Below are 21,967 nucleotides of genomic sequence, written 5' to 3'. Positions count from 1 at the left end.
AGAGACATTTGTTAAAACTTACTCTTTTTCCTCCAGCACCTAGCTACACAAATGTGTGTGTGTGTGTGTTTGTGTGTGTGTGCGCGCGCGCGTGTGCGTGTCCCTGATTCTCTCCAGATGGCATTGCCTGCTGGCTATAAAGCCCAGGGAGGCCAGGAAGGAGACTCACTTTAGGGAACGCGCCACTCCGGGGCGGGCGCGGGGCGGGGCCGAGTGCAGGGACCGCCCGACCTCCCGGCACAACCAACGAGCGGACCCGGAGGGCGGGCCCACACGGGCTGAACGGCGCGGGCTGTCACAGGCGCCCGACGCGCGCCGCAGGTGGCAACTTGGAGGTGCCGCGGCCACCGCTGCGGGAGAAGCCAGGATCTGGCGGCCCCTTCTAGCCTCCGGGAGCCCTTTCCCGCCGCCAAGACCAAGACTGGACCTAGGAGAATCCGAAGGAAAAAGCCGCTGAGCAGGGACTTGTAAGCAGCGCTACCTCTCTCTGCCCGTGCGCTACTTTTTTTCCCCCTCCAAGGAAGGTTGTGTCTGGGGGCTGGGAATAGGCTCCGAGAAGAGAGGGAGAGGAAGGCTTCTGAGACCCAGGTGAGCGCCTTTCCTTTACAATGTCCCATCTTTCTTGGTAGCAGGGCGCAGGCCGGGAGCGCCGGCTCACCTCGTGGGTAGGGGCTGGGGAGCGGGCGCCTGCCCTTGGCTTGAGGTCGACGGGGAAGACAGCGAGGAAGGGGCGAAGCCAGACCGGCTGGGGGCTGCCTGCCTAGGCCTGCCCGGGATAGGCAAGGTCTTGTGGGTGGGCACCCCGTGGCGAGGGGCTGACGGAGCGGTGGTTTCAGGGGACAGGAGGGCTTGCGCCCTGGCTAGAGCTAGCCGGGATCGTACCCGTGTGCGCTGTGCTGGAGCCGCAGCCGCAGCCGGGCGCTGCGCCTGGGAGAACCCCCGAGCCAGCGCGCGGGGCCAGGCTAGCACACGAATCTTCTGTCCCTTCGAGCCTGAGGCTCTGGAGGACGTCATCCCTCTCAGCTCTGGCAACTCCTCCTCCGCCCCTCTTGCCTCCACCCCTCCGCGCCCGCGGTTTAGCCTATTCGGAGATTCCGTGCCTTTGCCAACGCGCGCAGTGGTTGCTGCTGTCACTCCCCTCTTCGCCCTTACCAGAGTTGGAATGTCCTGAGGGTCCCGTTCCCCGGCCCTGGCAGCCTAGTAGGGCGCTGGAGGAGAGTGGGGCTGGCCAGTTCTCTGCGCCGTAGGGCGGGAGGTGAGCAAGGACTTGCGGTTTAGAGCTCTCTCCGTATTCATCCCCGCCCCCTTGCAGCTCGAACTGCTTGCCCAAAGAGCGGAATCTTGGAAGCCAGAGCTAGCTTGCTCTGGGGGATCAGGGGGTCTCCTGGGAAGGTGCTAGCCTTGGAGGTGAGGACACAACATCCGCCACCATCTCGGCATTTCAGCTACTGCCTTAAAGAGGAGTGACTCTGACCTCCGCGTTCCGGCTTGCAGCGTGGGGGAGCTGAAGACTGCTTGTCAGTGTGTGTGTGTGTGTGAGTGTGTGTGTGTGTGAGTGTGTGTGTGTGTGTGTGTGTGAGTGTGTGTGTGTGTGTGTGTGTGTGTGTGTATCTTTCTCCGGGAGGCAGAGGCTCAGGAGCCGGTTCCCCCTGCCCCACCGAGCCGCAGAGCCTCACCGCCCCTTGCCGCCAGCGGCGCGCGGCTGCACTCCAGCAACTCAGCGATGTTGGTTCCCCTTCTCAGGATCCAGCGCCCGGTCTCCTCCTCCAAGGCGCGTCCCAGGCTGAAAATCATTTGGCCAGAGGGTGCGGGTTGGAGGATTCAGGCGCTCCCGAGGCAACTGAGGCTATTTTTCCAAATCCAGGGCAGCACCCCTAGCTAGGCATTTCATCTTCCTGTTGCTTGCCTGTAAGGACCGCCGCTGGAGGCCGGCAGAGGTGGGCCTGTGTTCCAGGGTGGGCGTCGTGTCAACCGGGAAGCCGAAGTTGGGGGCTCTGAACTCCCTTTCGCGCGCGCGTCCTGATCGGAAGCCAGGGAGCTAGAGACCCGCGGGCCAACCCGGGGCCGGCGCGCTGAGCTGGAGGTGGGGTGGTCCGGCAGAGCTGAGGGTGGACATCCCGGGTGCCTAGAGCCCAGGACTGGAGACCTGCGCCGAAGGGCGTGTCGCAGCTGTGTCTGGGTGGGGGCAGCGGAGTTGCTCTGGAAGTTGAGATCCGGATCTGCACCGCTCGGTGACAGGCGCTGCGGCTGGTGAAGCAGCAGCCATGCGGCGAGTTCTGCCGCCCTCTCCCCCAGCCGGCAGCCGCTTTCACTTTTCCTTCCATGGAAGAGAAGCCGCCGCCACCGCGCGGACTCTCGCTGGCCCCGGAGGAAGCCTCAGAGCCTAGAAAGCTTGGGGTGCTGGAGGCAAAGTCCTCCTGGGAGCAAGGTCCAGTGTGGGAAAGATAGGAGAAAAGAAAACGCCAGGATTCGCTTCGCAGTCGCGAGAGGGCTGCGGTGAGCTCCAGGGATCCCTGAAGCCAGGCGAGGCGAGGGAGGCGAGGCTAACACAACCCAGCCTGGATGTCCTGCTCCTGCCCTGGGCGCTCTCCCGGGGGGACCTGATGTTGGAACACACACAGCCTCCCCCATCTCAGGCTGGCTGACTTGTGTAATTCCCTCTGAAGTGCATTGGATTGAGCTGGGAGAGGGCTGGAATCCATGAAATGAATGAAAGTAGAAGGACTGTAAATCCCAAATCTAATTGCAGTTTAAATCTAAATTCCATTTGAATAGAAACAGACTCTAATCTAGCAAAGCAGGGTCTGCGTGGGGACCCCCGTATGCATTTCTTGTGACAGTTACTGAAGGACTAAACAAGATTGGCACACCCCAAACCTGAATTATACTTCCAAAACGGGTGGGGTCAGAGTGTGTGTGTGTGTGGGGGGGTGAGTGTGCATATCTTTACATATATTTCAGAACACGGAAAGTTCAGATTGGTTCTGAAATGACCTTGTGGGCCTCTGTCTTCGTCCTCTTTTATTAAACCATAGACATTTATTTCCCAGTGGGATCAATCACAGTTTGGATACCAAAGTGATACCAAAGGGTTAAAGAGCCTTTCTTGTAATATTAGTTTACAAAGAGGGCTTTTTCAATTAGGCTTCTTAGAAAAAAAAAGAAAACATCTATGCAGGAGCAGAGATGTGAAACTGAAACTGTGTACCCATACCGGGAGTTCTGAACCCCAATGATGGGGATAACCTCCTCACTGAAATGGAGGCTACTGAAGACAGGGCTCTCTCTCTCTCTCTCATCCTTTGGTTCCCAGAGTAGGTGTTCAACAAACATTAGTAGACTGCTGCTTGTAATTATGTAACGTTTGTCCTGAAAAGACATTTAATCATTTATAGGATTAATCATTATTCAAATCATTATATAAATGGTCCTATTCATTTTGAAGTCACTGTTTAGTTGCAAACATTTTTAAACTCGTTGGGACTGGTAAACCACTTTGAATAGAGCATGTAAACTATTAGGCAAGTTTGAAATACCAGGATGACAGAGTCACATGGGTAAAGAACCCCAATAACAGCTTCTGGTTAAATGCCTATAGAAATGGAGGCCTCACTACCTTCAGAAATATTCTGTTCCATTTTAGATAAACTCGTTTAAATGTTTGGAACATTAGGATGAACACAGCACAGTCTCTGCCCATATGAAGCTTATATTCTAGTTGGTGGGCCCAAATGGAAGGAACATTATGATTTTGGTGTTATTGTATAAATAGGTGAGACAGTTAAATGATAGCGACAAAGTGATCCTACCCTTTGAGTGACAACAGCAAGGGAAACTTCAAGAAGGATGGGTCTTACCTTATGGTTTGAACCTGAGGAGGAGGAGAAGTCCTTACAGAGGACCATATAAAAGCAACAAGAAGGTCCCGAAAGTTGGCCTGCATGCCAACACCTTCCCTGAAAGTCCATCTCCTGAGCTTGAATGTTCTCCTACTCAACCACCAACAATTTCCACAGCTCTCTGTTTCTTCTGTTCTCCAAAAACTAAGAGCCATAGGTTTTTCATCATAAACCACAACCCCAAATTGCTCACTTTCCTCACAACATGCTGAATGTTGGCATGCTTTCTCGGGGGTGGAAGGTTGGGGAACAAAAACTAAACCAGGTCATGATTTTTGTAGGATTTGAAGCGAGGGCAGGTTGACTGTGAATGATTCATTAAAAAAGATCCAGGGAGTAGAGTGAGTCACAGTCTACTCTGGGCAGCTTCTTCCTTGTGTGTAAGGGGAATAATAATTCTCACCTACCACATCCTGATAATTAATTTATGACTTTGGAGTTATTTGAGATACCTAGAAGGGAAGTGTGAGTGCTTGGGGACATGCAATTTACCTATTCAGAGCTGATTAACCAAGGAGAGCAAGAAACACAATTGGAAAGAAGACAGGACTTCCACAAATACCATGTGTCTTCACTCATATATGGAATCTGAAAAAATTGATCCCATAGAAGTAGAGAGTAGAAGAGTAGATACCAGAGCCTGGGGAGGGTGGGGGAAGGAGGATGCAGAAAGGTTAGTTAGTGGGAATCAAAATTCAGTTAGAGGGGCTGGGGTTGTGGCACTGTGGTAGAGCGCTTGCCTACCACTTGCGAAGCACTGAGTTCGATCCTCAGCTCTGCATGAAAATAAATAAATAAAATAAAGGTATTGTGTCCATCTACAACTAAAAAATACAGTTAGGGGCTGGATCTGGAGCTCAGTGGTAGAGCACTCACCTCGCATGTGTGGGGCACTGGGTTCAATTCTCAGCACCACATAAAAATAAATAAAGATATTGTGTCCATCTACAACTAAAAATTTATTTTGAAAAACACAGTTAGATAAGAGGATTAAGCTCTAGTAGTCTAGTGCCACAAAAATAAAATAAAGTCCTCGTATTCTATAGCACAGTAGGATGAATATAGTCAACAATAACCTAGTTGTATATTTAAAGTAGCTAGAGGAGAGGATTTTGAATGTTTCCAGCACAGAGAAATGATTAATGTTTGAGGTGATGGATATGCAATAACCCTGATTTGAGCATTGCCTATTGTAAGCATGTGTCAAAATATCACACTAAGCCCTATGAATATGTATAATGATCATGTGCCAATTTAAAAATACATAAGTAAACAAAGATACCAATGTAAATATGACTTTCAGTGGAAAGATGCTGGAGCAACTAGAGATTTTAAAAGGTTTTGAACCTGATCTTCACAATTAAGATGGAGAAATATAGGTAGCAATTAGAAATAGTTCATGATTTGTTGTTGTGATAGGGGAGTAGAGAAAACGAATACAGAAATCAAAGAAGTCACCTCACTCCTGGCAGAGATGAAAATAATGTGTTTTATTTTAATGCTAGTTGAGTAGCACCTGAGGGTTTCATTCAGGTAGATGTGATGTTACGATGGTGTTATGTGGAAAAGCAGGGCTGATGCATGTCCACTGTGTGTTTTGACAAGCTAAGGCCCAATATTAATGAAAGGGACCATATCCAGTGGGAAGAATTCAAGACGCAGGAGCTAAGGAGACATTATCTTGGAATCCCACATAATGAGGAAAGTGAGCAGTTAAGTAGGTTAAGATCAGTGATGAGACTGGGGAAAGGCCCTGAATATAATTGGGGACTATTAGGAGAGATTTCCATTGAAGAGAATGAATGAAGATCAGAACAGGAGAAAATAAACTAATGGGCAAAGGAATGCATGACAATGCTCACAGCGGGAAGTCGTTGGCTGGGGGGGGGGGGGGAGTTTGCTCAGTGTGGCAGGAAAACAAGGGTGAACCAGAACTTGCATACCTCCTGACATTAGCTCACTAGATAATATCAAAGTCCTCAGGAAGATTCTTCATCAGGAAAGTAGGCATAAGATGGTTTTGCTCTGAGGTTAGTTGCCCCAACAACAAGCCACTGGTTTCTGGAACCAGGAGTGTAGATTAGCTGGATGAATGATTACCAGATTCAGATCTTTACTCTTCAGCTTCCATTAGAAATCTAGTCTCACATTTCCAACTGCCAAGAGGATATTTCACCCAGCCCTCACACAGCAACCTCAAACGAGACATGGACAGAAACTTCACTCAATTTCAGACTTTCTCCTTCACCCAGAACCACCATGTCCTGAGTCACCCAGGTGAGAGACCTGATCTTCATTTCTGACACCTTCCCCTCCTCCCCAGGGCTCCTCCACAGACACATTCCCCAGAAAAGTCAGTGGCCATGTTGTGGGCCTCCCATGGCCACTTTCTTTTTTATCATATTGTCACCAGTCCCACCCCAAGCCTTTGACACCTCCTGCTCGGACCTTCACAATAATATCCTAGTTCACACTCTCTGCTAACTCTCTTCTCCCTAACATCTGCTTCCAGTGTAATCCTTTTACAGTGCTGCTTTGAAGATATCACTCCCTGTTTCAAGCCTCATGCCAACCCAAATTCCTAAAGGGTGAGATCCACCTCCTTTCAAGTTGTGTGCAAAGCCCCATGTTGTTCTTCTGTACATTAGTGTTATCTCCCATGGCCACTGCAGGAGACCTATTGCAATTCCAGCCAATACCTAGGCACACCTTTAAGTTTTGTTTCTGCATCCTTTTCTCATCCCAGTCCTTCCACTGAGATGTGCCCCTCACCCTGTCTCTGTTTTGAACCAGTTGTTTAAGGCCCAACTCAAATACTACATCCCTCATGAAGTTTTCCAAGATCATATTCAGAAGGTTTCTCTCCCATCCTTCCTTCTGCAACTTTTTCCTCTGTCAGGGAACGTGCCATGTTTTTATTCTTTCACGTGTTTTGTTGATTGAGAGCTAGGATTCCATCTTATTCATCTTTGACTGCAAAGTGGTGTCCAGAGTGGGGACTCCATAACTTTTCACTGAGTGAATAATCATCCCCAGATGTCTGAGAAGAGGGAGAAGGATGTTCTAAACCTGTGTCAAGATGATAATGAGGAAGAAGTGCCCAGCCCTTGAGCAGGTCCTTCTAGGCAAAGTGGAAATACAGGCAATTTATCTGGAAACTTCAAAAATCAACCTCTACCACCTTTATCTAATTACATGGGTAATTTAAGCTTTGGAAACTAAAGGATCTGTAAAGTTATTGACATTCTTCATTTTAAAGATGAGGATATGGTCACATGAGCTCAGAGCTTTCAAAAGCAGAGTCAAATGTGGAAAGCCAAGCTGATAGTGATTAGGTTGAAAGGAAAATGAGACGTGCTGGGCAAGATGCCCATCAAGAACTGAATGCATCCAGAAATATGTGAGAGAATTCTTAGTCTGGGGCTTATGGATTTGACTGATCTAAAATCCCTTTTAGGAAGCTTTTGCATCTGATTTCTATTACATATCCTTGACGTATAAAGTAGAATCATGCATGTGTTCTTTGGCATATGCAGTTATTAAAATGTTTCTGATCTAGATAAAAATTTTTAAATATATATATTTTTAGTTGTAGTTGGATCCAATACCCTTATTTTGTTCATTTATTTTTATGTGGTGCTGAGGATGGAACCCAGCACCTTGTACGTGCTAGGCGAGCACTCCACCACTGAGCCACAACTCCAGACCTAGATAAATTTTTTATTCATATTCTTATAAAGTGAGCATTCTTGTGATTCTGTATTTTTTTAAAGAATGAAAGGGTGAAGCCATATCTTACACACATATTAAATGTCTGAGATCAGGCGAAGAAAAATTTATTATAAAAATATCACCAGCTTCCACATTTCAGGAACAAAATATTTCCCAAACAGTCTTAAGTACACAGGCCTTCAAACTTGAGAGGATAAATTCACCCTCATCAAATAGTAATAAATAATCCATTGCTCACAAGGAGTGAGCAAATAGAAACAAGACAAAACAGGCATGATCAAATACTGAGGTTTTGAATAGTAGGGGAATAGGCCTTACTATAATGTTGGCATTATATACTCAAACCCCTTCTGGAAGATGAGAGATCACCTATAAGAAATAAAAGCTGATGTATCTATGTGCATTAAATTTGACTCTTGGTTATTTACGGAGTTTACATAATTGTAGCAAAATGGGAAAGGTGTTGGCTGTTCACAGTGTAAATATGTAGCCACAGGTACTTAGCGGATCTGCAGACTTATTCAACCTCTCCTAGGTTCAGCTTTCTCATTGTTAACTGGAAGTAACAGGAGTCCCTACTCCACCCAGAGGATGACAAGAAAGGTATGGCATCACATTTGAGATTGCACTTTACAAATGACAAACTATGAGTTACTAGTCTAACAGTTTTTAAAGATGCCATACAAATCTCTTTGTCCCTGCAACAATTTTGTGAAAGTACATCGTGGAACATTCACAAGAAATAATTTAAACAAGAAAATGTTTAATCAGTGACTTGCATTTACCTTTCAATGTTTAAAAGAACTTATTTTTACCCTCTGGTAGTCATAAAATTTCACAGAGCTAAATAATGAGATCAGAAGTCTGTAGGCAGAGATCATTTGGATAAGCTAGAAGTCTGATTTTAAAGCAATTGCTAACAAAGATTAAGATGCATTTGAATCCCACCTAAAATAGTTGTTTCCCTGAATCGTGGGTGCCCCCCCTTTTTTTTTCAGGTCGAATTTGGGTAAGATGATTTTTGAAAATGCAGGTGTTCCTTGACTTACCATATGGTTACATTCTGCCATTGAATATACCTAACCTCTGGAGCGTCAGAGCTTAGCAACACAGTACACTGGGTGGTTGACTGGGAGGTGGTCACTGTCCCTGCCCAGCATCTGGAGAGAAAATCATACTTCTTATCACTGACCTGGAAAAACATCCAAATCCAAAGTATGGTTCCTGCTGAATGCTTATCATTCTTGCACCATTATAAAGTTAAAAAAAAAAAAAAAAATCCTAAGTCAGTACCACCTGTATCCAGCCTGCAAATCTTAAAGAGCAGAATAAATATGGTGATGCAGCAAAAAATGAAAAAGCTGATTTTACTATCATGTACAGTACTTTGGGATGCATACTGACTACTAGACTCGCCCCAGTGCATTTACGGTATCAGTAGATACTAGCTAAATATCTGGGGACAAATCACCTAAGTTTTTTTAGCCTTAGTTTTTTCTGCAAAACTAGTTTAGTAACATTGACTTTGCAGAGTTGTTGTAAGAAATAAAAATAATACCATAAAATGACTAGCATATTAAGTGCTCAAACAATATATCCATTCTTTGGTATCATGTGATGTATTTTATTCAGCATGAAAATCTACATTTACCAAATCAACTTTTACTTTCAATATTTGTGTTTTGAGCTTTTAGTCCTGATTATATTTATTTACTTTTTAATCTTTTTTAAAATAAACTTTAGCCCTGAGTGTATTTACTATAATTTTCCCTTTGCCCCTTTCCAGTTATTTTTAAGGATATAATAATAGCCAAAGCAAAATGCAATTAGGAGGATTAAACCTGATAATCTTACTGCAAAACATGTGTGATTTCAAAAACAAAATATTATTTTGTTGATCCACCCCCGCTGTATCTGCATTATTCAAATGGGAGAAGTAATGGGCCTCATAGGTATTTAGCTCTGTTGGTGCTGAAGTAACCTGTGACAAATTAATTTATACTCCTTGATCTTAAAATGAGCTACACCAATCATTTAATTATGAAAATAATTAGGTAAAACTGCTGCCCTTTCATGTTTCCTAATGGACAGAGCCGGCCTGTTTTTTTAAAAGAGCACTTTTATTTTATAGTAGATACAAATATATCCCATGTTTCCCAAGCCATAACAGTTTAATAACTGTAATGCAACTGTATTTCTTTGACTCTGTCACTGCTTACAATGATGGTAATTTTAACCATAGTCAGATTACCCCAGCTGTGTTTAGGAATCCCTGAGGCTCTCTCCCCTGGTTGTGAAACTGAACCCTCTCTGTGACAGAGAGATCCTGCCATTTTTTGCTCTAGCTCCTATTCTGGCCAATGAAGTGACATCTGACATCAAAGAGTCCAAAGGAATCAATGGATGCCACTAAATTCATTGTGGCTGCACCCAACAGACACCAGACTTGGCAAGAGATGGTGTGTCCCCTGCTTCTCTGAGGTCCAGATGTAGTAGAGTTTCTGGATCACTGGTCCCTGGGACCTCATGAGGTCCAGCTGGCACATGTAAATGCTTAAACTAATGTACTCAACTTGTAAGTGTGAGAAACTTTGGAATTAGCCAAACCAGCCATGAAGTATCATGCAAGAATTTATGTGGAAGAGTAATCTGGGAAAGTCAGGCATTGACAGGTTACTCTGATTGTTGGTGGGGAAAGTGTGAAGGGTTAGAGGACAGTAACCGAGAGCCTCCGGGGCAATGAGCATTGCATCCCACAACCACCGGCAGCCCAAGTTTGTGCCTGGACTCTTCTCTTGACCTGGGTTCTTTTCAGGGAGACTCCTAACCTTTTCTCTAGTGGTTAGCCATTGGAATAACCAGATCTAAAAATGGATTCTTTTTTTCATACCAGGGATTGAACCCAGGACACTTAACCACTGAGTCACATCCCCAGCCCTTTTCATTTTTTTATTTTGAGACAGAGTTTCGCTGAGTTGCTTAAGGCCTTTCTAAGATGCTGAGTCTGGCTTTGAACTTTAGATCCTCCTGCCTCAGCCTCCAGAGTCACTAGGATTATAGGTGTGCACTACAATGCCTGGATCATATCATAATAATCTCTTAACCTTTAAGAGGTTATTATCTCAGATGGCTGAGATAATTTTCTCTCACAAAATGTCTGAATCCTGGGGAATATTATCAAGTTACAACATCATCTGCATTGTATTTATAAAGGATGAATAATTTGTGCTATTCTTAGCTGTTTGCTTCCTTTGAAAAACAGTGTAGATTAAGATGAAGCTGGTAATTCAACAGTGAGTTTGCTTAAGTGTGTGTGTGTGTGACCTGGTTGCCAACCTTTGCACTACATGAAGCCGGATCGTGATGCTTTGTTTTATACTTTTAATATGTGAGTGTATGTTTTCCTTTCAGCTTCTTCTACCTTGGTTTGGTCTCCGTAGGATCCAGTTAGAAGATAACCAAGTGTGTTTCAGGAAAAATAAGCGGTGATGTTGTTTTCCAGATTGTGAGTTCATTATCACTTAATTTCCCTGGATGATAGTTTATTCATCTTTATGATGGAGTTACAGCTGCTTCAGCTTCCAAATCTGTAATCCTGAAGCATCATCACAGATTCAAAACCTTTTGTTTTTTAAACCTGATAACAGCTTCAACTTCCCAATGCTTTTACTGCACAGTGTTGTTGAAACATAGTTTTGACATGGGGAAATGAAAGTATCATTTGACATAGGTGTCGCTATATAAAAAAATTCTAAGTCCTTCTTAATAATAGCAACCATAGTATTATTTTTCTAATAATCACAGGCAATTTCATTTTTGTTCTCTGGATATTGATCCCATGGACCTGACTGTTGATCATTAATCTATTGTTTTTCTAAAATGACTCAGAGTCTGCACTGTTTGACATATGATCTGGGACCTCCTTTTGTGATTTTTCCACTCCTTTTTTCTCATCCTATGGATTTGGAGGAATTCAAAGGGATTCAGTGTAATTTTTTCGAAGCATGGCAAGAGGGTTTATCTAGGTGACTCCCATTAAAATAAATTAAAATGATGAATATGTGGCTGATATATAGCGTGGGACCCTCAACATACTTTTTCCTGGCCCCCATTTGGCATAAGGAAAGGGAGTGCTTGTTACATCTGACTAGCTGTTAGTCTAGAGAAAGATAAAAGTCCTGGAAGCCCCTCTGGAAGGTAGCCAGTGGCGCATTCCTGCCTGGCTCTCACTGTGAGCTGCTTATGTAATGCTTCAAGGAGCAGCTAGGCTAACCCTTCAGTGGCTTTGCATAGAACTCACTGCCTGGAAATGAGTTGATATAGGAAAAAGTATCTGACCCCAAAACTTATGACTCTGACTGGAAGTATAATTTTAGCAAGACAAAGGAGAAGACTTGAGGATTAAAACAACAACATAAAAAGAAGTAGTTCCTTAACATCAGACTCCACAGGTCGGTGGTTGACTGAATGAGAGTGTACAATAAATCTGGGATCCATAGAGAAACTTGCATGGTGTTCACAGAAAATTAATGAGTCAAATAAATATGCTCCTTCTCTTTTTTTCTGCCCATGGCTTCTCAACATCAACCTAGCCTCTACCCCCTCTTCCAAAACCTTTCTTAATAACCAATAGCTGGCTGTGCATGGAGTTGTTCTTTTACATGTAGCACATCATAAATGCTCACTAAATGCGAATCATGCTGCCAACTTAATTTAGCATGATGTTGCAGGATGAAAGTCAGAGCACATAATAATTCTTACATTTTCAAAAGAGTTTTAATGGCTGAGTAGTACTTTAAACTTCTCTGTCTTTATTGAACTCTCTCTGTAGTAAGCAAGCAGTTTGATTACACTTTCAACACCAAACTGGCTGTCTGTAAGCATGAATGTTCTAGCAGTGCTAAAAACACTGAGCTCTGTTTTAAACATGTTATTTTCTCCATGGTTGAATGGGCTTTTGTTGTTGTTGTTGTTGTTGTTTTTACAGAGACAACTAAGTTTATCTGTGTGGGATTACTTGCTTGAGATTTATGGTATAGCTCTTCACCACATTTTGTTAGTGTTCTCTGTTCACAGAGATACACACTAAATTTAGGGATTTGGTTTATTGGCATTGACCTACTAAAGTATCCATTTGCACATGATATGAGAGAGCCAGCATCAAAGACTTGTGGGGAATACAAGGTCAATGACCTTCAAATGTTTAGAAGCCTTTTATTTTCCCACTTCATTCACACAGGGAGAAATGGATTCTGTTGTGCATACCTTTTAGTCATAGGTTGGGTGTTGCTGCTGACACAGTCTCCCCATTCTTTAGCCCTTGGTCTTTTTGAAACTTTTTGCATTTTCTCCATAAGGAGTACATGCATTTCCTCCATATTTTGGGAGGTCTTGGCACTCCTTTTCTGAGTATTTTTCAAAGCAGAAGACAAGCCATGATCAAAGAGTAGTTTAATGGATGGTGTGCATTTTGTTTTTTAAGAGCTTAGAAATGCTTCTTTGCTTTAGCCTCTGGCTTTTTTAGCCTTTGGGGTGAAAAGCCTAGAGTGATAAAAGGCAGAGACCTACTTTCTGAATATAGGCATTCCCTATTTTATAGATGAGTCATTTTTCCAAAAGTGCATTTATAAGTAGTTGTTCAGCATTTTGAATTCTTTGCCCTGAGAGAAGATGTTAAAAATTATAGTTGGATTTCCAGGCTAGCCCAGACAATGATTCAATCTGTTATGAGCAAATTTTGTAACTACGAGTATCAGTTGTGGGTCCTTGGGACAGGAAGTTAGATGGTGCTTCCCCAAATGGATTGCCTAAGGTGGGAGTCTGTGGATGAGTATACCTTGCTCTGTAGCTTCCTTTCTGAATCCCTCATCTGTCCTCAGTGCTGATTTTCTGCAGGCTGTCATTTCTATATACTATCCCAAGTCACACTTTTGGGCTCATAGTCAGGTTTTTTTTTTTTACTTCCCCCAAAATATTCCTTGCTTTACATTTATTACCATCTCTCTTTCTCAAATAAAACTATTCTTTTTCTTAGTTCTGATTGCTCTAAGCAATAGGTGGAAAGCAATCCGATGGAATCAATTTTATTTGCAGAAAGGATTGCTAACCCCTAATCCTTCTGTGCTATTTGCATGAAAACATCAGAATGCCTTATAACCCCAATTAAGTACAGGTTGTAGTCTTTCTTTCAATTTGATATTCATTTACCATCTTTCACAAGCAAGGTGCCAATGTAGGCCGTGGGAATGTACATGTGAAGAAAATGTGGTGCTTCTCATTGTACAGGGAGACCCAGTACATAAACACCAATTACCACAACATAAACTGTGATAATGAGGGGTTTCAAAAGAGAATTTTATGAAAAGTATCAAATCTTACACAGCTCTAAATGGTTAGCAAGTAAATTGATATTATAATATTGAAAAACAACTGGGCATTATCTCGTAAAGATATGTCTATTGCCCAACATAGGAATTCTGCACAGATACATCAAGAAATGTCTTTTAAACAGCCATAAGTCATCTTTCCAATATTAAAACAAAATATCTGAGACACTTAATTTTTAAGGGGAAAAGGTTTATTCTGGCTGATAGTTTTGTGGGTTTCAGTCCATGATCAGTTGACCCCATTGCTTTTAGGACCCTGGTGAACCAGCACACCATGACAGGAGTGTGCAGGGGTACAAAGCTACTCACCTCCTGGCCAAGAAGCAAAAGAGAGAAAGGAGGGAGTGGAGGCGGGGCAGGGGTCCCACAATGTTCTTCAAGGGTCAGCACCCATTGACTAAATGAATGTTCCATCAGCTCTCAATAGCGCCACCCTGTGGTCAAAACCTTTCCTACATGAACCTGTGGGAGACATTCAATATTTAAATGATAATACCATTTCAGTCTGCTTATAACACCTTCTCAACTGTTTTAAGGTATAACCTGTTCCTTCAGTTAGTTATGTGCTGATGGGAATGTCTGAAGAATGTACTTTGATAAAAAGTTTTTAGCCTGTTTCCTGGCTACACATATCCTGATCCTGACATGGCTATAGATTTTTCTCTCTTAACTGGCTTTACCAACATGCAACTCTTTTCTTGTTATTTAAATCAGAATCACACTTTCAGGTGTTATGTATTCCAGGAAACTGCCTATTAATTTATTCTGGGCTGGGGTTGTAGCTCAGTGTAGAGTGCTTGTCTCCCTCGTGGAAGGCACTGGGTTCAAACTCAGCACTACATAAAAAAAATAAAGCCAGGCGTGGTGGCACACACCTGCAATTCCAGCGGCTTGGGAGGCTGAGGCAGGAGGATCGAGAGTTCAAAGCCAACCTCAGCAAAAGCAAGGTGCTAAGCAACTCAGTGAGACTCTGTCTCTAAATAAAATACAAAACAGGGCTGGAGATGTGGCTCAGTGGTCGAGTGCCCCTGAATTCAATCCCCAATACCAAAAATAAATAAATAAATAAATAATAAATTAAAATGAAGGTATTGTGTCCATCTACAACTAAAAAATATTTTTTTAAAAAAGATAGACTATTTTTTATCTTGCCAACACTAAAGTTACAAGTCATATATTTTGTAATCATTGTGCATTAATATTAACTCCAGAATTTCTTGCTGTTGGCTTCCTAAGGAAGCCAGAAGTGAGAGGTTTTTTTTTTTTTCTTCCTCAGAATGAGGGGAGTAGACAAGGGACTTGAGAATGGATAGAGCCTGCAACAACTTCTGAGGGCACAGGGACAAGAGAGCCCAAGAGGGAAACAGTGGGCACCTCTACGCAGCAGAGAGGGGCTTTCTGAGGGAGAAAAGGCCACCTTTTGTAAAGTACCCATTAGCCTGGCTGCACTTCCTCCTGTTCCATGGAGAATCCCCAGGACAGGAGCCATGACCTTAGTCCAGGCCCCATTTGAATGTGGAGGTATCAAGAAACAGAAGTGAGCTCCTCTATAGACACTTTCCACAAGTTAATCAAAAAGTTGAGTTCTAAAGGTCAGCACAATTCAAATATGCATGTGATCACGAAGGGGAAGTTATTCTTTTTGAAAGCCGCCTTCAGGTTCATTATAGGGTGATGGAGATTTATGAATGAAAATGGTGGAACAGTGAGTTGAACGAGTGATGATCATATACAACTCCTACACACAGAGAAAAGGACTGTAACTGTAGCCAAACTGTTCTGACGTTGCTCTTCACATGGCCATTGAGGTCTTCATGATCTGCGCCTCTGCTCCTGCCTACCTCTGCAGCTTCTTGTATTTATTTTATTTTGTTTATTTGTAGAACTGGGGATGGAAGTCAGGGGCGCTCACCACTGAGCTACATTACCCAGCCCTTTTTATTTTTTGAGCCAGCTCTCACTAAGTTGCTCAGGCCGACCTCTATCTTAGAATCCTCCTGCCTCAGCCTCTGGAATAGCTGGGATCAGTGGTGGGGGCCACCGTGCCTGACCCTCTGCAGCTTCTTCTTGTGTCATTTGCCCTTCTGTTATTCATTCCAGACCAGCAGGACTCAACCTTTTTTTTCCCCCTCAAGAACTCTTTATATTCTGAAAGATCATTGAAGACTGAAAACAACTCTTCTTTGTGCAGATTATACCTACTGATGTTAACTGAATTAAGAATCACAATGGAGAACTTTTAAAAATATTCATTTTTCATTTACTTAAGCATAGCAATAACAAATCCATTCCATGTTAACACAAATATTTCAATGAAATATGTTAACTATGTTTTCCAAAGCAGAAATAACTTAGGGTAAAGAATGGCTCTGCAAATCTAGTTCGTATGCAGCTTAACAGAAGAGAGTCTCTAATGGCTGTTTCAGCATAAGAAATGGAAAGTGAAATGTCGCACGCTATTGTAGCTTCTAGAACTTTCCACAGTACACTCGTGAGAGAATGAAAGTGAAAAGCAATTAATGTCTAAGAATGACCAAGAAAAGAGTTTTGATTTAATGGGCTCCCTAAAAGCATCTTAGGGACTTCCCAGGCCCTGCACCCTGCTTGAAGAAATACTACCATAGACACATTGGCCTTTATTTGGATGGAAACTGGTCAATAGGTTGACAGGAAAGATAGGAAATAAGGTCTGTTATTAGTTGGCTTTTCGTTACTATGACAAAATACCAGAAGCTAGGTAACTTTGTTTTAAAAAGAGAAGTTTTAGCTCACAGTTCAGTAGGTTCAAGGGTCAGTTTCTAAGTGATAGCTTCTTGCTGAGGAATGTCCATATCAGACAGAGTTCCCAGGCAAAGTCCAAGGTGAAGGGCATCTCATGACAAGAGACAGGGAGCACATGTGTGTGTCTTCTGGTCTTTCTCTCTCTTCTTATAGAGCCACCAGTATTCAGTCGTGGGAACTGCAAACCAATGACCTTATCTAATTCTAATTACTTCCCAAAGAACCCACCTCTAAAAACTAGAGTCAGATTGTTTCTACCTTAAGACCATGTAATAGGGATTAAACTTTAACCCATGAAACTCTTGGGGGACACATTTAAACCCCAAAGCCAGAGCAAGGATGCCAAGTTGAAGCTACAGCACTTGCTGGCTGAATTGGATGTTCCTCATTTCCTGGGAAACAACTGAACGTCTCTGCTAAGTGGCAGACCCACAAGGAGGACATTCCGCTGTCCCCTGGCATTGATGTTGCACTGTTTCTCAGAGGCTTTCTACAGGCGCCATCTCATCTGCCCTCTACCACGACTCTGTGCCAAATCCAGCTGACCTATCGTTCTCCTTTTTCATCCAAGGAAAAAGAGATGTGTAGTGGCCTCCTCAAAGTCACCCCAAAGTCCTTAAAGGACACCTGAGCCCACACTTCATGCTCCCTCAGCATTCCCTAGGCAAGCTGACTCCTCTCTCTGAGAGATCAGCTCACTGTGAAAGGAGCCCAGAAAGTGTTTGAAGCAGATAATGAAGCTTATTTGATGATAGTTTCTCATGTACACACCAGTATATTCCATTTTCTGGGTTTTTTTTTTTCTTCTTTTTAGCAAATAAAGTTAGTGTATGAGAGACGATCCACTGTGCTCTGTGTGAAGTTTACTTAGGTACAGGTAGAGGAAATCCCACCATTTATTTCCAGGATGAAGGAGGGTGGATTAAGAAAGAAACTGCAATGCAAACCCAAGGTATTAAACTTTAAAAATCTCTAAAGGACATTAGGAAGCCCTTGCATCGGTACTTTTGAAGGTGCCCCTGGATAGGACACGGATGCCCGAGCAGAGGTTGGCTCCTGTGTTCTGTAAGGGCCAAGGAAGGGGTGCTGACAGCCCGCTTGGGCTCTGGTCTTTTTGGGCAGGTTTGTCATGATTTCTCCCAGCGCATGTTAAGTGACTGTTCTCATCCCACCATCTGCTGAGAGTAAAGCCACATTTTTTGAATTAGTGCTAGGCTCCTTTTTTGTTCTATTACAAATTGCCGTCTTTTAACACTTTACAATAAGTGTTGACATAGACTCTTATTAATTTTTTCCTTTGAAGATCAAGTCTACACAGGGTAACCAAAAAATTCCAAGAACCATTTTGACAGTAGCTGTTTTTCATTTTAATTGGGGTAAAATACACATGACACAAAACTTACCGTCTTCACCATCTCTGTGCGTACAGTTCAGTAGTGTTCAGTAGTGTTCTATGCATTTTCATTATTGTGTAGCTGACCTCTATAATTCTTTTTATCCTGCAAAAATGAAACTCTATACCCATTAAACAACTCCCAGTCCCTCCCCCACCCCCATCTTCTGACAATCGCTAATCTACTTTCTTTGTGAGTCTGACTACAAATCTCATAGAAGTGGTGTGTACAGTAGTTATCAGTTTGTATCTGGCGTATTTCACTCAGCATAATGTCTTCAAGGTCCATCCATGTTTTGGAATGTGTCATCTTTCCTTCCTTTTTAAGGCTACATAGTATTCCATTGTGTGTACACATACTATTTTGTTTCTGCCTTTTGACAGTTGTGAATGATGCTTCTATGAACATGCGTATACCCATGTCTCTTTGAGACCCTGCTTTTGTTTCCTTTCAGTTGACAGCAGCTTTGGATAGAACTGATTAATAGTTTATGTCTGTAAGACCAAGGTCCAGGAGGCTGAGGATCACAGAATTCCTCTACTATGAACTGAGCAAAGTCTGGCTTTCCAAGGTGATGTCTCCTGTGGAAAGCTTGTGACAGAAGAGCTGTCTTACATGAAGCCTCAGTTTGGGGAGTTCCATCTACTTGAAAATATGTTTTATATGATTTTAGGCTGTGAAATTTCTTCCCAAGTAGAGCAATTATCATGGCTTGTGGGATTGAAAAACAATGTATCTTAGAAAATTGAATGTCATGTTAATTTATTTCCTTTGTCTCCTTAAAAAAAAAAAGAGTCATAATAACTTGTTTCTTTGAAAAATTCAGATTCTATTGTGTGGCTCGGCCTGTAGCACATACGAACTGGGCTATAATTTATATTCTTTGAGAGTCTATAATTGGAATCATTTTAGTCCAATGCTTGTTGAAAGGTGTAAGTCATTGTACTGAGTTTTCTAATTATGATATGAGCTCAGTCTAACTCTTTACCTTGCAGCAGATTCCCCCCAATCTAGTCTAGACTTGCTTTAATTATTTTTATGTCCCTATATGTTCATACAACTCTTCCCTCTTATCTTTCTGGAAACATCTATTGCACGTTCAATCATTTGGGCATGTATTGTATTTGCAGCTGTTAAATGAAAAATGCTAATGAGTGATCCCTTCAGACCTTGTTTTTTGACAGTAACTTTCTCCTTAACCCACAATATCTTGGCAGTAGGATGATTTCCAGAAATGAGGGAACTGAAATGATCGTGCTCACTGTGATGTGCATTGCTACCACTTGTTGAACTATTTCTAAACCATTTTTTTCTTCTCTCTCTTTTTTTTTTGCACACGCTCCTGTCTCACTGCCTCTTGGAACATGGACCATGGATCTGCCCATCATCTGGGAAAATTGTTATCTTTGGGCGGTGGGACATGGATAATGTGGGTGAGTCCTGAAATGAATGTTTTAAGTTTTGATTTCTCTCTTTGTGAAAGAAGAAAATTGCTAAGTGAAATTATTTGGTTGGAAAATATCTTTAGTATCTATTGCCTGTTTGCATGGGCCCTGTGCACGTTTGCTTTGAGTTAAACCTGCTCTGTGTGTGTGTGTGTGTGTGTGTGTGTGTGTGTCGGGGGGTAGTTCTGGTTCTAGATGCAAATGAGTGATCCCTTTGGTCACTGATCAAGGTGTCATTTAGACTTTTCCCGTGGAATTTCTTCAGGTTTATACCATTTTTCAGAGTCTCATGCTTTCCCAACTGAGCTAGCCCAGCAGTCTGTTTATACCATTTTTAATAATAGTTCTTTATGACAAAGCAGTTTGAAAATAGCCCACGAGCTTGACACTGAATTTTCTAAGGCTCTTGTTCTGTCGTTTGTATAAGCCACACGTTTCAACTTTTTATGTATTTGCCATTTATGGCTAAATGTGTTTATTTTGTGGTGATTTTGCAATACATCGTTTCCAATATAACCCCACTGCCAAGGGTATATTGCTGATGTGTTTATATTAAATAAATGCGTACCTGTCATGACTTCCCACTCAATTAGTTCTTGGTAGATGGTGTCAAAACTCATGATAGCAAAACTGTTAAAATCCATCACGAACTTTGTTCTTTTTAAACTAAGCAATGATGAAGGACCAAACCTCTGCTGATCTGCAAGTAGGACGAGCATTGGAAAAGAGGTTGTGGTCTGCTGGTGGATTTCTTGCTCTAGAATGCAGACTAGACTACAGGCAGGTTTTGAATATAAAGAGATATATTTTTAAATACATTTTTCCCTTCTTCTCAAATGTGAGAGAAGCAAGGATCCGGGGAAAGCCTTTGACTGGTATGATATTATGGAAGAAGCTGACCCCATATCTTCTCTACTTTTCTTAAAGGATTTAGCATGGCTGATTTAAAAAAAAAAGAAATTGGCTGGGGCTGGGGCTGGGGCTCAGTGGTAGAGCACTTGCCTAGCATGTGTGGGGCACTGGGTTCGATTCTCAGCACCACATATGAATAAATAAAATAGAGGCCTATCCACAACTAAAAAATATTTAAAAAAAGAAAAGAAATTGGCGGAGACATACCTCAGCAGGAAAGTCATTGTCTTGATTATCAATTTCCCTCTCATCCTGAGTGTACCTCTCAAGAAATTTCAAAGTGCCGTGTCACCGTCTCAGCCAGCTGAGGTGGCAGGACTTCACTTGCCAGGAGCAGACACATTTGTTGCGATCCGCTATTTCTCAAATTTCTAAAATTATGTTGAAGGTTGGCATGAAATTTGGCCTTGATGTTTGTAAGAGTTTCTATTCTGGTGTAAGTAATTTGGGAATCTTTATCTTAGATGATTTAAGTTACCCATAAATATCCTTAGGAATATGTGTCGTTAGAGTTTAATCTGCTGAGCTTGAGAAGTTGATTTGACACAATTACCACCTAATCAGCTGTTTTGCCTATTGGTTTATGTGATGAACCTTCACTTCCACATCTAAAAATCTTTTTTTGGGAATCCACGGTATGTGTCCCTTCAGGATAGTTCACCTCCCTTTTCCTTATAGGAAATGATAACCAACTGGACAGTCATCCTCCAACTCTCATTTTCTTTTTGAGAAACCTACTTCCTTTGAATGGATCATGAGTCAGGTCTATTTGAATCCCCTATCTGTTTTGGATCTGGAGAGCTTTCTGAAGCTCTCCCTTGATTGGTGAGATATTCAGGAAACCCTCAGAAATCTCTGATTCTAAAAATAGCACAGGTGACTCGGGAGGCTGAGGCAGGAGGATTACCAGTTGGAGGCCAGTCTCAGCAAAGTTGGTGAGACCTTGGTCAATGTAGCAAGATCCTGTCTTAAAAAACAAACAAACAAACAAAAGGACTGGGGATATAGCTCAGTGGTAACGTGCCCCTGGGTTCAACCCCCAGTACTAATAAAATCCATCAAGAATATCCCAGCACAAAGCAATGGTGCTTTCCTATATGTTCCCTGCCAGACTCTGTTGGGTCCTCATCAGCCTCCTGAGTCTCTCTACAGCCTCCTCCTATTGTGGAGTCTTTGGATTTGAAGGTTGTTTGGGTTTCTTATTTTTGTTCCAGGAGGAGAGAAGGGAAAGACTGGCTGTGCAGTCTAAAGAGTTACTGATTTAGGCAAGAAGGGATCCTTTTCTTTAAAAAAAAAAAATGCAGTTGATAAATTCATCACACTGCCATGGCTCAGTTTCTGTCAAGGTCATCATCACCTTCCCTTTCAGTAACATCGCTCTCTAATGGGCACTGGGATGTGGACTTCATGTGAGTCTC

General features: G+C 42.7%; 1 protein-coding gene across 1 annotated transcript in view; it reads left to right on the top strand.

Annotated features, from left to right (window-relative positions):
* The first annotated feature begins 288 nt into the window (after positions 1 to 288).
* The window catches only part of Epb41l3 (erythrocyte membrane protein band 4.1 like 3), a 226,521-nt gene continuing 204,842 nt past the window's right edge, over positions 289 to 21,967 (top strand). The window contains exon 1 of the mRNA XM_048806517.1: positions 289 to 588. The gene's annotated coding sequence lies outside the window, so the exon portion shown is untranslated. The remainder of the gene's footprint in view (positions 589 to 21,967) is intronic.

This window comes from Marmota marmota, unplaced genomic scaffold (genome assembly GCF_001458135.2).
Source record: "Marmota marmota marmota unplaced genomic scaffold, marMar, whole genome shotgun sequence".
In the NCBI taxonomy this organism is placed as follows: domain Eukaryota; kingdom Metazoa; phylum Chordata; class Mammalia; order Rodentia; family Sciuridae; genus Marmota; species Marmota marmota.
The sequence above is the reverse complement of the archived record's forward strand: the minus strand, read 5'-3'. Positions and strand labels throughout refer to the sequence as shown.